This window comes from Epinephelus lanceolatus, chromosome 4, assembly GCF_041903045.1.
Source record: "Epinephelus lanceolatus isolate andai-2023 chromosome 4, ASM4190304v1, whole genome shotgun sequence".
NCBI lineage: Eukaryota > Metazoa > Chordata > Actinopteri > Perciformes > Serranidae > Epinephelus > Epinephelus lanceolatus.
Genome location: NC_135737.1, coordinates 8,359,338 through 8,373,317, shown reverse-complemented (window position 1 = coordinate 8,373,317; position 13,980 = coordinate 8,359,338). Strand labels below are relative to the sequence as shown.

The window sequence follows — 13,980 nt, the reverse complement described above, 5'->3', positions numbered from 1 at the left end:
GGGTGCACTTCAGTCGATGGTGTAGGGTATGAGTACAGAGCCAACACTGTAGGTACATCGTTGGTTCAAAGCCCAAATATAAACCCTGACTAAGGCATGGGCTGGGACTCGCTCCGTTTAAAGACACGCCTTCTCTTGTTATCAATTATCAATATGACACTTACTTTTTTAAAATGCAGTATCTACAATAAAATATCATATACAGGTCAAAACAATAACAATAAAGAAATTCAGACAGTAACCACTGTCTCACACCTGCAGTATTGTATTTGTTTATTTCTCTGAATTAGACATCAGCCCAACCATTTCCTGTCCCTCAGTAAATAAATAGTATGTTGAAAGTAATTTCCAATCTGTCTTCCACTCTGTCCTTTCCACCCTGTCACCAGAAAAGTGACGGTTTGGAGAAACAGCCTCCTGTGATCCAGCAGATTTCTCTTTCTGTTTTCTTCCATTCTTGACTCTGTCTCCAGGAGTTCATTCTCCATCTGTTGTTTTCCTCCTCTCTTCTCCACTGTCCTCTGTCACTCCTCCTCTCCTCTTTACCTCTTTCTTATTTCACTCTTCAGATGTTCTTTCCCTCAGCCCTCTTTTATCTACCCTCTATCCCACATTAAATTATAAGATTTAGCAGTTGAATTCTCTTCTATCCTCCTTACGTCCTTTTTTCCTCTTTCTTTATCTCTGCCTTTGTTTTTGTTCCTCTGCCCTTTTTAAGTCTTAGTTATCCAGCCATCATCCACTATCACTCTATTACATGATAATATTACAGTCTCTTTTTATCTACTCATCATTTTGTCCCCCCTTCCATCCTGTAACAACACACATCCCATCTAAAATCACAGTTTCTCATGCATGTACACACACACACACACACACACACACACACCCTCTCTCTCATGCAGAAACACACGTTTTTTTTTTTTCTGATGGAAGCAATCTCAGCAGCCCCCACTGGCCCTTAGGCCATTTGTTGTGGGTTTAATATCTACCACACACACAGTATAAACCACACACACATACTCTCTCTCTCTCTTTCTCTCTCTCTCACACACACACACACACACACACACGCACACACATAATTCGCAAACCGAGGCAATCTCAACGCGCCTGCTTTCTCTCCAATCCATATGAACTGAGCGGGTGTTTGTTGGTCAGCCTGACTCACCGCTCCCTGAAATGCCATCAGTCCCCTCTCCTACTAGACACACACACACACACACACACACACACGCACACAGAGTCATATTTCCTTCACATCAGCGGACATTACATTGACTTCCATTCATTTCCTGGAGACTTACCCGAACCATAACCCAAGTCTTCTCCCTAAAATTTCATGATTGATGTTAGAGGGACTTGTGTTTCGTTGCCAAAGTGAAGGTGAGTCACCACAATTTGACTGTGTAAACGGATTCATGTCCCCAAACATGAGTAATACATGTCCACACACAAATACAAAGACGGTAGGGATGGCATGTCAGTCCAACACTTACAGGAATATTTCCCCAAAAACAGCATGAATTGTATATAGGCAAGGCAAGGCAAGGCAAGGCAAGGCAAGTTTATTTGTATAGCACAGTTCAACACAAGGTAATTCAAAGTGCTTTACAGAGACATTAAAAGCAACAAGACACAATTTAAAACAATAAAAACAGTCGATTAAAAAGGGAAATAGAAACTGAGAATGATAGTGATAATAATAAAATACAGTAACATAAAATAAAAACAGGCTCAATAATTGAACAGTCAGGATAAGAAAAGAAGCAGAATAATAAAAGGCATAAATCAGCACTGTGTAGTTAAAAAGTATGGGCAGTAGAATACAGCAGGTAAGTATTTAATCTAAGAGTACGCTTCAGTAAACAATAGTGTTTTTAGCCCTGATTTAAAGGAGCTGACAGTTTGAGCAGACCTCAGATCTACAGGAAGTTTGTTCCACAGGTGAGGAGCATAATAACTGAATGCTGCCTCACCTTGCTTGGTTCTTGTTCTTGGAACACACAACAAACCTGTTCAAGATGACCTAAGGGGTCTGGATGCTTCGTAGGGAACCAGTAGATCAAGCATGTATTTTGGTCCGAGACCATTTAGGGCTTTGTAGACCAGCAGTAAGATTTTAAAATCTATTCTTTGACTCACAGGAAGCCAGTGTAGCGATTTAATGACCGGTGTAATATGGTCCAGTTTCCTGGTGTTTGTAAGGACTCTGGCGGCAGCGTTCTGAATCAGCTGCAGCTGTCTGATTGATTTTTGTTAAGGCCTGTAAATAAGCATTGCAATAATCCAACCTACTAAAAATGAATGCATGAATAAGTTTTTCCATGTCTTGTTTAGACAGAAACCCCTTAATTTTAGCTATATTTTTCAGGTGGTAATAGGCAGATTTAGTAATAAACTTTAAATGGCTGTTGAAGTTCAGGTCTGAGTCAATAATAACACCAAGATTTCTGGCTTGATTTGTAGCTGTCAATGACATAGAGCCAAGGTGGGCACTGATCTTTGCGCTTTCATTTCTAGGGCCAAAAATTAATACCTCTGTCTTTTCTGGATTTAGCTGGAGAAAATTCTGGCACATCCAGTCATTGATTTGATGAATACAGTTACTCAGTGAGAGTAAGGGATTGTAGTCGTGTGATGACACTGAGATATAGAGTTGTGTGTTGTCGGCATACGTATGATAGGAGATGTTGTGATGTTCCATAATCTGGGCTAGGGGTAGCATATAGATGTTGAATAGAAGTGGTCCGAGAATGGACCCTTGAGGAACCCCACATGTGATCGTATATATAGCATATATAGCATATATATAGCACTCATGCTCTATGTGGTCCCAAATATACTGTTCTATCAAGTGGCATTTAGTAGAGCAGTGCACCCAAAAAATGAAAGCATGAAAAATGGTGTTTTGCATTTCTGCAAACCACAAATATGCTACATTTGTATATTTCATACGTATCATATCAATGTCTCTAAAGTGATGTAGTATAGGAGCTGACTTTGTCACCAGGAGGTGGAGGGGATGGTGGATTGTGTGTCACCTAGGCAATGACTGCTGAGCTGCAGACCACTGTTTGAGACATACAAGCAACAAAACCAGTAAGTGACTCTCTCTGCATTTTTAGTGATTTTTAAGACACCAAAAGTTGGTGTATTGTAGCAACCTGTCACTGTGTTTCCAGCAGGGATAGTGCCACCAAACACCATTGTCTTTTATCGAGAATACCATTTTCATCTGGAAAGTGGCACAAGAAGAGGCTGTTTATTACTGAAACATTTTTGCTTTGCCTGCTGGGATTGTAACCTTAACCCCCTAACCCCTAACCCTTTTTAAGCCAAAAAATTATATTTTCCTAACCATAACCAAGTGGTTATGTGTGCCTAAACTTAACCACTCATTAACCACAGTGCTATATAATAACGTACAAATGTAACATATCCAAGGTTTGCCAGCACTTTTTCTGCTGCCGGTTTGTAATGCAGCCGGTCCGAACCTTTCAGGGGGTGATGATTTGCCACCAGTTAGCTGGATGGCAGCTTTGGCAGCTGTATGATACACGTACTGGTGGCGTCAGTCCATAACGCGGCTGGACGGCACCATTCACGGCGGTATGATATGCCGCTGGACGGTGTCAGGTTGAAATGCTACCAGTAAAGATGAAATATAAGGAGCTGGTAAGTCCCTGTAGGGCAGGCAGGAGGGATGATGGATGGGTCCAATAAACCCTGGTCTTGGACCCAGGAGCTCTGTGTTCGCTTCATGTAGAGCCAAACCATAACCTAAACCTAACCATGTGCTTTTGTTGACTTGAAAGGCCACTGACAAAGCTGGGATATGTGACAACTTGGGTTGAGAACGGATGGATGGATGGATGTGTAGCATTTCTCATTTTCCTGTGAGGGACCAGAGTCTGTGTCCCATAACAGAGGCACTTTTACTATATGGCTTTTTGTTGATAGGAACAATCTTCTTTCACTAACCTTAACCTTACTGTAGTTGACATGCGTAGATGAAGCAGCAAGAAAGAATAGTTAAAAATGCTAATTTAGACATTTAAAAATTTTGTTTCAGAATCTGCTCCAAAAATAAAACAAAGAGATAGATTAATGTCAGAGGGGACAGCAAACATTAAGGCTCTTTTACCTCTTTCAGTAAGAACATTAAGGTGTAAACAGTAGTTCTCAGCCTTATTTACCAAAATGAGATACTTAAACATGGAGGTAAGATCCCAAGAATAGCTTAGTATTAGTGTGTGCAGGGCCAGCAGCCTTATTATACAGAACACAATGATGCATGCAGGCTGTTATAAATAAACTAGAGCACAGTGGTAAATAGAGTTCAGAATATGTAAGTATTGAGAGTAGGTGTGTTTATGTATATATAATGGCTGAAATAAGCCTGATTTTCTAACTGAGTTGACATTTTGGAGATACAAAGTTCCCATCGGACAACAGCACACAGACACTTGAACACAAGCAACATACCACACAGAAATACACACTTTAATTCAACACATGCTGGCTCTCTCCAATACAATCCCACCATCCCACCTCAGCGATTACCACAGAGAGGGAGAGAGAGGGTGGAGAGACATAGGCAGACGCAGGCAGATAGCATCACTGTGCACTCTGTAAAGCCACGAGGCATCAGGGCCTCATTCAGTGTGCTTTTATTATCCGCGCCTGGCACCAAGCAGCACGATGGCACAGTGACTAAACTGTTAGTGACTGCCACAGAGCTTCCACCGAGGCTGGCAGGCAGTGGGCCGGCACAGAGTCACAGTGACACCTGCTGGTCTCACCACACAGTGGCTTTTATTTTTACCCTCATGTATCCAGGGAGAGTAAACGGACAACGTCATTCACATTCATCCACTGACACGTTCACACTGGGAGCTACCCAGCAGTCTGCTATTGGAGGATGCTGGGAAACATCTCTGAGTAAAACCAGTGTGTTCAAACACCTCACATTCATCAGGATTTCTAAAGGTTTACAGGGAGTGTTCCTTTGGTCACTCAGCAACAAAGAAACAGTATGTCTTTATCTCCCCCCCACACACACACATAAAATCACTTTATGTATCTTCATCAGAGCATGTTAACATAGCATTCCACCAAAGATATGTGTATAAGATAGAAAATTGAGAGGTCCCTGCCTGCAGCAGCCATGACAGCAGTCATAATCCCAGGGTCATAATCATCATGCTAACTTGTGCTTCCTCACCTCCTCTCCCATTCCGTGACTCAGAAATCATTATCCCTCCAGCATCATAGCAAGACAACGAATGCACCTCAGGGCAAAACAGTGGACGTGCATGAGGTTCTGTTAAAAAAATAAAATAAAGTGTTGACAAGTACTTCATGCATTGCCGACATGTCAATGCTAAAAGAAGAAACTAAGTTCCCAGTTTAACTATTTTATTTGAGATGTGAGCACCAGGAAACAGTGGGATAATCATCTACTGTACACAGTCCATGTTGATCCACAAATCCACCAAAATCTAACACATTCCTTGATTTCATTTTCAAACAGTATGAGTAAAATAACTAAGTACCTTTACACAAGTACTATACTTAAGCACAGTTTTGAGGTACGTGTGCTTTACTTGAGTATTACATTTTCTGCTACTTTATATTTTTACTTCACTACATCCCAGTGGGAAATGTACTTTTTACTTCACTACTTTTATTTGATACCTTTAAACAGTAGTTACGTTGCAGATTTGGATTAATAATACAAATATAATCAACAAATAAATTATCATGTTGCCTCTACACCGGCGATAGCCGTGGCGAAAGGCATGATGTTTCCAGGTTGTCTGTCTGTCCCATTCCTGTAAACTCAATATCTCAACAACGCCTTCAGGGAATTTTTTTCAGATTGGTCACTACAGTTGCCCTGGACTGAATTTTGAACTGATACAAATTTGGTGGTCAAAGGTCAAGGCCACTGTGACCTTGCATCCATCTTATTCTCATGAACCCGATTTCTCAAGAGCACCTTTAGGGAATCTCTTCAAATTTGGCACAAACTTCCACTTGGACTCAAGGATGAACTGACTGGAATTTGGTGGTCAAAGGTCAAAGGTCAAGGTCACTGTGACATCACAAACCCAGCCAAAACTTGAGAATTTATACAGAAATTACAATTGAATTTCACAGAAATTTCTAATCGAATATAATGATGAAGTGATGACATTATATGTCCAAAAGGGCAAAGGTCAACTGCACTGCGACGTCATGCAAAAACACTTTTCTGGCCATTGCTCACCATCATATCTCAGGAACAGAAGGATAGATATTTGGTCAGATACTGAATTGGTGACATCACTCTTGAGTGTCCACCTTGTAACTGTGCCACTAATGGGAAGATGTGTATGAAGCATCCATGTTTTCACAGAAATGGATGGAAACTATAAAAGCAACTTGACTGGTGTACAGAGGCATACAACCACAAGGCAGTAATTCTAGTTATGGACATAATTAATACTTGACTGCTATCCAGCAGTGTATAGTAACAAGGAAGCCCTGCATTTGCCAGTTTCAACAGTAAAGTGATGAGCACATTAATGCATGTTTATAATCCAATGACGAAATACATATTACTCTGAAATGGACTTATTTGCATAATGAATTCTTTTACTCTTTGTACTTCAAGTATACATTGATGATCATACTTTTGTACTTTCACTTCAATAAGATTTTGAATGCTGAACGTTTATGGAAGGCTTTTCTAGTCTTCTGACCACTCAAAGCACTTTTACACTACATGTCACATTCACCCATTCACACACACAGGTGGATGAGGCTACTGTACATGGTGCCACCTGCTACTCACTAACCATTCACACGCAATCACACAGCCATCAGGAGCATTCAAACTGCCATCAGGAGCAATTGTGGGTTCAGGATCCCAAGGATACTGTAACATGTGAACTGGAAGAGCCGGGGATCAAATCACTGATCTCCCAATTCGTGGTTGACCCTACCTCTGAGCCACAGCTGTTTACTTGTAACAGAGTATTTCTATACTGTGGTATTACTATTTTTAGGTAAGAGATCTGAGTACTTTCTTCCAACACTGCTTTCAAAGGTGGTTTTACAACCTAAATGCAAAAATAAGTGTTTGCATTTTGCGTTTCTGCAAACCATGGATATGTTACATTTGTACATTATTATGCAGATACATTGAAACTTTACATTTAAACAGTGCTGTGGTTAACGTGTGTTGGTTTAGACACAAAAAGTACTGGTTATGGTTTGGGAAAGATGAGGTTTCAGCTTAAATATACCTGGTTTTTGTGGCACTATTCCAACAGGCAATGGAACATTGGCTTGCTAAAGAACAAGCAGTGTTGTTGTTTGTTGGTCTTGAACAGTGATCTGCAGCTTGGCAGGAGTCTCGCCTAGGCGACACGCCGTCCACCATCCCCTCCACCTCTCAATGACAAAGTCAGCTCATATACATGTAAACAGAATTCTCACTTCAGAAACGCTGCTACAATATGTATGAAACATACAGATGTAATGTATTTGTGGTTTGCATAAACATACAGCACCAACATTATCTTATGGTGACTGAGCTGTGGTTTCATTATTGTAAAATGATAAAAGAATTTTTTTTTTTCCTGTAAGGTTTAAAGTTAAGGTATATAGGTTTATTTATCTGACCGTTGCTGTAAGGTACATATTGGATTTCAGAAAGTTCTAATACATTTATCTATCTATGTGTCTATATATTTGAAGTAGTTTATTTTCACACTTTTCTGCACAGCTTATGTGCTAAATAAATCTCATGAATGCACATAAACAGAAAGCAGTGAAATCCCAACTCAGGCTCTGCTGTTTCCTGATATCTATTTTTATGAGGAGGCCTTTGAATATAATTTGCAGCATAACATTGCCAGTGGCTCCTCATAAACCCTTTGACTAAAATAAAACAAAGTCAAAGTCATTTTAATCTCCATCTGAAAAAGACCTGAGTGTATGTGGGAAGGAAGCAGAAAGACAGATAAAGAGAGACAGACGGGCGGATTGTGGGTCTGTTGAAGGAGAGAGAGAGAGACATCCAGAGAAAGACAAAGAGAGAGAAAGAAAGGAGGATTATGGACTTATATTTAGTTAGTGATACAGAGAAAAAAAAGAGAGAAACAGCCAACCAAACAGAGAGAGAAGTACAGATGAGTCACTGAGCCCTGAGACACAGTTATTGACAAGAAGAGATGGAGGGATAAAGAGAGATGGAGAGAAAATGAAAACTCAGGGATGAGGAGGAGGTGGAGGAGGGATGGAGAGAAGGATTGGAAGAAGATTGGATGTGAAGAAGATGAGAAGTCTGCAAATAGAAAGCTGAAACCCAGATTTACAGCTCACTCAGTATCTATCTTAATTAATATTATCATTGATTTATCCTTTAGCCATCATTCCTTTACTGTTTATTTGTCAATTACTCATAATTTATTTGTGAATATTTGCTGCTTTCTCTGTTTCATATTGCTGTAAATGAAATTTTGGTTGGACTAAATGAGACATATGAAGACGTCACTTTGGACTTTTCAAACCTGATTCGGAGTTTTGCAGTTTTCTGAGACTAATCAATTCGTTGATTTGAGTGTAGAAATGAATGTTGGATTTTTTTCATGAAAATCTTCTGAGTGGCCAGCTGTGATAATCCATATGAGAGGAGAGAGGAGTTGATAGATATGTTACTTATATATGCTGTGGCTGATTTATGACACCTTCAGTTTCATCAGTTTTTAGTAAACTTATAAATTTAAATGCTTTAAAAATGTTAACAAGCAGTAAGTGAGTAAGTGCTTTGTGAATTGTCTTGCCCTGGGTTTCACCTCGTCACGCAGTCCAGTCGCCAGAAGCAAATGTTGGCATTGTATGTTTCATCATAACAACGTTTCCAAAGTGACGTAGTATATGAGCTGGTTTCAATACTGTAAAAAGTTCCTCCAAAAAACCTGTTAAAGGCTTTATTGGGGGAGAATCTTTCCTTATCCACTGAGAGGTAGAGTGCATGTTGGATGGTGTGTTACCTCGGTGAGATGCCTGCCAAGCTGCAGACCACTGTTCAAGACCAACAAAAACGCGAAACCCTGATTTAGCAAGTCATGGCTATGTTTCCTGCAGCTGTTTAGCCCCCAAACATGGATGTTTTTTAGTGACTCGTCAGTTTTTCCAGTGGGGATAGTGCCATGAAAAAAGAAAAGAAGAAAAAAGAAAAAGAAAAAGAAAAAAGAAAAAGAAGATCTTTTCCCAACTATAACCAATTGGTGGGACTGTGGCACTGGGGGGGTCAGACTGTCCCCCCAGTGCCCTCAAAACAAGACGATGTGCCCTATTGGATGAAAACGAGTGCATGTGCCCTTTTGGCTGCCCTCTTGTCCCCATGTCATGCAGTAGGTCCCCTTTTTTCCTTTTCGCCCCTGCCCTTCAAACATACTGAGTCCATCACTGAACCTAACCACACATAGGGTTGACTTTAGATGTGCTGGTGGATTTTGTTACCTTTGGACAGAGACAGACAAGCTGTCTCCATATTTCTATCTATCTATCTATCTATCTATCTATCTGTCAGTCCGACTATCTGAGCTCTAATTCCATCTTCTTTTTGTTATTTTTTTGTCGGTTATGTGTGTCTTTCAGATTTACTTACATTCAGCTTCACGGCGCTGAAGGGAGAGGAGGAGGGGAGGTGAGAGATCAAACACAAACACACACACACACATACACACACACACACACACACACACACACACACACACACACACAGGTGAGAGGGTAACCACTCATTGTTCCATCAGAGAAGCTCCAACAGAACATCTTGAGGGTGGAGAGAGGGATGGAAACATGCCAAGCATATTTAACAGGGAGGTAGAAAAGGATGAGAGAAAATGAATGAAGGAGAGATGGAAAGAGAGAGCAGCAGTCGGCAGCCATTAGCAGGCCTGGAGTCTGTCTGCCTCTAAGTGCTCTGTAAATATCGCCTTGCCTTAGTAAACAACATTATTCCTCTTTATTGGGCCATTATATAATGGCCTGATCCCGCACAGTATGCAGATTGGTGTCGCTCCATTATGTAAGCTCTCTCTTCCATTATGTAAGCATTCTCCTCCACTCCTCCTCTCTTCTTCCTCTCTCTCTTTACTTCTCCATCACTTCCTCGTTACTCTCTCCTCATCTTTTTAACCCCTTTTGACTCCCCTCTTTTCAGTCCCTTCTCCTTCATTTTGATTTCTCCTCCCTCTTCCTTTTTCCTTTACTGTTCAGCAACTTTTCTCTCATCTTACCTGCTTTACTTACTCTCTATTCTCTCTTTCCCCTTCTTTCTGTCTTTCTCCTTTACTCATCCTTAACTTATTGTTCTAGTCTTTTTACTTCTTCTCCCCCACTGCCTCTTCTCCTCCACTCTCATCCCATTTCTTTGCCTTACTGTTATCTCTCTTCTTCTCATTTTTATTTTCCCTCCTCACCTTCTGTCCTTCCACACCCCTTGATTCTCCTCCCCTCCTCTCCATCATCACATATAGACAGACACCCGACAGGCCAAAGCTCATTTCTTAGCTGCAGTGAAACATACTACTGAAAATCAAATCTGCTGCTGCTGAAGAAAGAACAACAAAACTGGAGCAAATTACAGCTGTAGACCTTTGCTTTATATGAATGTTTGAATACATTAAAGGGAAATTTCGGTTTATTTCAGCCCGTCTCCTATCGTCCTAAATTTGTTTCAAGTCACTAGTGACATAGAAATAATAGTTAGCATGTTAGCCGTTAGCCTAGATACAGCCGTAGCGTCAGACCTGTTAAAACGTAAGTGAACGGGCATCCTTTCAAGTGCAAAGTTAGTCCACTAAACAAGCTTTTTCTCCACAAAGACCGCCTCATATCGTTAGGATAAATGTCAGAGAACATATAGAAAACGACATGTAAACGTGTTGTCTTACCTTACCGGTGTGCTGCCATGTTTGTTGTTTACCATTTAGCTAAGGCTGCAACCGGTCCCATTCCTTGCAACAGAGGTATTCCTCTTCTGTGGGCATTGGGGCACAGCATTCACAGGTAACGTTACACCACCAATCTCCAGAGCTAAATCCTTCCAGCAGCCATTCCTCCTCTGTCGTCCTCTACCTGTTGTGCCTCTCTCTCCTCCTCCTCCGCTCTTCGTCAGTGTATTCTGGCTCAAATAAATAAGGGCGGCCGTGGGTCAAAAACAGCCATGGGTCTCTAAAAAGCACCTATGTTTGGAGGCTAAAAAGCTGCTGGAAACACAGCAATGACCCGCTTAAACAAAACCAGTTTTGTTGTTCTTTGCTCTTGAAAAGTGGTCTGCAGCTTGGCAGCGGTCTCACCTAGTCCTGGTGACACGCCATCCACCATCCCCTCCACCTCCCAATGACATATCATATACTGCGTCACTTTAGACACGATATGTATGAAGTGTACAAATGTCATGTATTCATGGTTGACAGAATGTTTTTCTTTGGTGACTGGGCTACAGTTAATCTAGTGTGCCATCTGATTAATTATAGACCTTTACGGTATTTTTTTTTTTCTCAGTGAAATAGTTGATAAATGTTATGAAGGATTATAAATTGAGTCATTCAGTTTACATTTAAACAATGCATTCATAAATTTATATTGAGGTAATAATGGTAAAAAAAAAGTTACATTTTCCAATTAATAATTCCCTTATTTTATCTTTAAATGATACATTATTGCATTTGCTTATGTGGCTGCCCATTATATTGCATCTCACAATTTATGTTTGCTCTAATTGAAAAAAAGACAATGACAAACCTACAGGGCGGCAGCATGAGCTCTGATTGGCCACAATACTTAGCAGTTGACCACTCAGAGCTTTTAAAATATATTGATTTGTGAATCTATTTTAATGACATAATTAAAGTCTTCTGGTAGCACATTCAAGACCTCATTATGCAAAATTCTCACTTGTCAAATGCATGTATACACTTTTGAAGTCTTAAGTGCTTATTGACATGGAGAGTTTATTTTAAAGCACTTCCCTTCTCCCAAAGATGACTTATATATTATATTTTGTATAAATCTCCTCCTGACCACAGTTGACTGTCATTTGCATTTCACTTTCCTACACCTTTTTAATAGCAGTATCTCACCACGCACCAGAGTGCAGCTTTACCATCTGCTTTATTTACCAGGCAAAGAAAAGTGTTGTGATGCCCATTTGTTCATCTGTGTTTCAACCATAAGTTCAAAATATTTTGTGGGTGTGAAGGGGGTAGTTTCCAAAGCAAAGTATAGGAAGGAAATGGCTTTTAAAGCCTGAAATCTCAGCAGCTGGCAAAGCAGTCACTGAGTCATCAGTACTGAAAAACAACTTTATGGACCCCTGCAGATACTGTGGGTTTTTCTATGATTCTGGAAAAGGTGGGAGAGGACATTTGCATTTTTCTTCTTTCGTCCAAAAACTGGGATGTCTCAAGTGTGTAGGTAACAAGCAAATGCTCAAGAAACCTGCACACTATAATGGAAAGAACTCCACAGGAGTCCAGCTTATGAAAAACAAGTTCACTTATAAGTGAGAAGAGTAAGAAAAGAAATGAACAACAGAATAAATTTCTGTTCAGAAGCCATAATTTTACTTTGTTAATGCAACAAGACGAGGTCTAAACCTAGTATAAGGCTGGACTGTGTATTAAATGCTGAAGGGCTTTTAATTCAAAACAAGGACTTTTAATTTGAAACAGGAAGTGGCCGACAGTTACCCAGTCACAGACTTTCATTTGTTTTGATGTTAGCTGGCATGAGCTGTCCCTGATTGATGCAGTACCCACTAATCAGCTCCTTTTTGCTCTATTCAACACAGCTCTCCTCTCCCCACTTCATTGGCACTAGCTCAGTCCATAGGGACTTGGGTTGGAAACCAGAGGGTTGCCAGTTCCAGTCCAACCAAATATGGAGCGTGGACTGGTGGCTGGAGAGGTGCCAGTTCACCTCCTGGGCATTTGTGTCATTTTAACACATAATATTCACTTCAGTTTATTACTTACACCTCATAATGGTGGCAGTACCTGTTCTGATATTGTAACATGTAATGGTCAGTACTGTTTCAATTAATTAAAGGGTTGTGTCATACAGAGTAGACAAGAATTTTTCTCAAACAAACTAACTCTTTCCTCTGTCCAAAACTACCATTTGGCCTACAGCCAGCTAGCTAGCTTGCCAATTCCACCATGGTTTTATGCTAATGTTACAGTGGTTGCAGAGAATGAGCTGAACAAAGTTGTCACTCATCTGATGACAGCAACATGCTTTCCTAAACTGTGACAAGAGTGTGTGCATGAAGCATTAAGTTATTCCATTTAACTCATAGCAGCTGGCAAGTTAGCTAGCTATTTTGCTAATTCCACCATGCTATCATGCTACACTGGTTACAGAAAATGAGAAATACGGTAATACAGGATTGTCAGCGTCCATGGCTCTGTCAGCTTATAAACACCTATTTATTTCAAAAGAGAAACAGCCAATAGGGAAACACCAACACTGATGTTATCAGTCACTCCAACCATTCATAACTTCATCACACACTCACGGACAGACTTTCGTATTTACAGGGCTGGCCTCTCCTCTAAATATTGTACTTCATACTGCACTCCATTTTTTCGCAGTTGTAGTTATGGGATGCTTTAAGATTTCACAAAATTACAGTTTGTAAAATATGATGCACTGTCACTATCCAGCAGTATATAAAAGATATATTAATTAGATTCTTCTTTACCAGCTACTTCATTAACATGCTGCGCAAGTTAATGCATTAATTATAATGACTAAACAACAGAATGTTGTGACAAGAGCCATTTTCCTGTATGAATACTTTTACTTTCAGTACTTAAAGTATATTTTGCTGATAAACTTCCATTCTTTTACTAATGCAGGAGTTTTAATGGAGTATTTTTAAATTGAGCTATGGTTTATTTCAGCAAAGTA

At 40.2% G+C, this 13,980-nt stretch overlaps 1 protein-coding gene across 2 annotated transcripts in view; it reads left to right on the top strand.

The window, feature by feature from the left end:
- Positions 1-13,980, top strand: part of LOC117260308 (leucine-rich repeat and fibronectin type III domain-containing protein 1-like protein) — a 575,214-nt gene that overhangs the window by 560,130 nt on the left and 1,104 nt on the right. For both annotated transcript variants that reach the window (XM_033632283.2, XM_033632282.2), the window contains exon 15: positions 9,658-9,706. The gene's annotated coding sequence lies outside the window, so the exon portion shown is untranslated. The remainder of the gene's footprint in view (positions 1-9,657; positions 9,707-13,980) is intronic.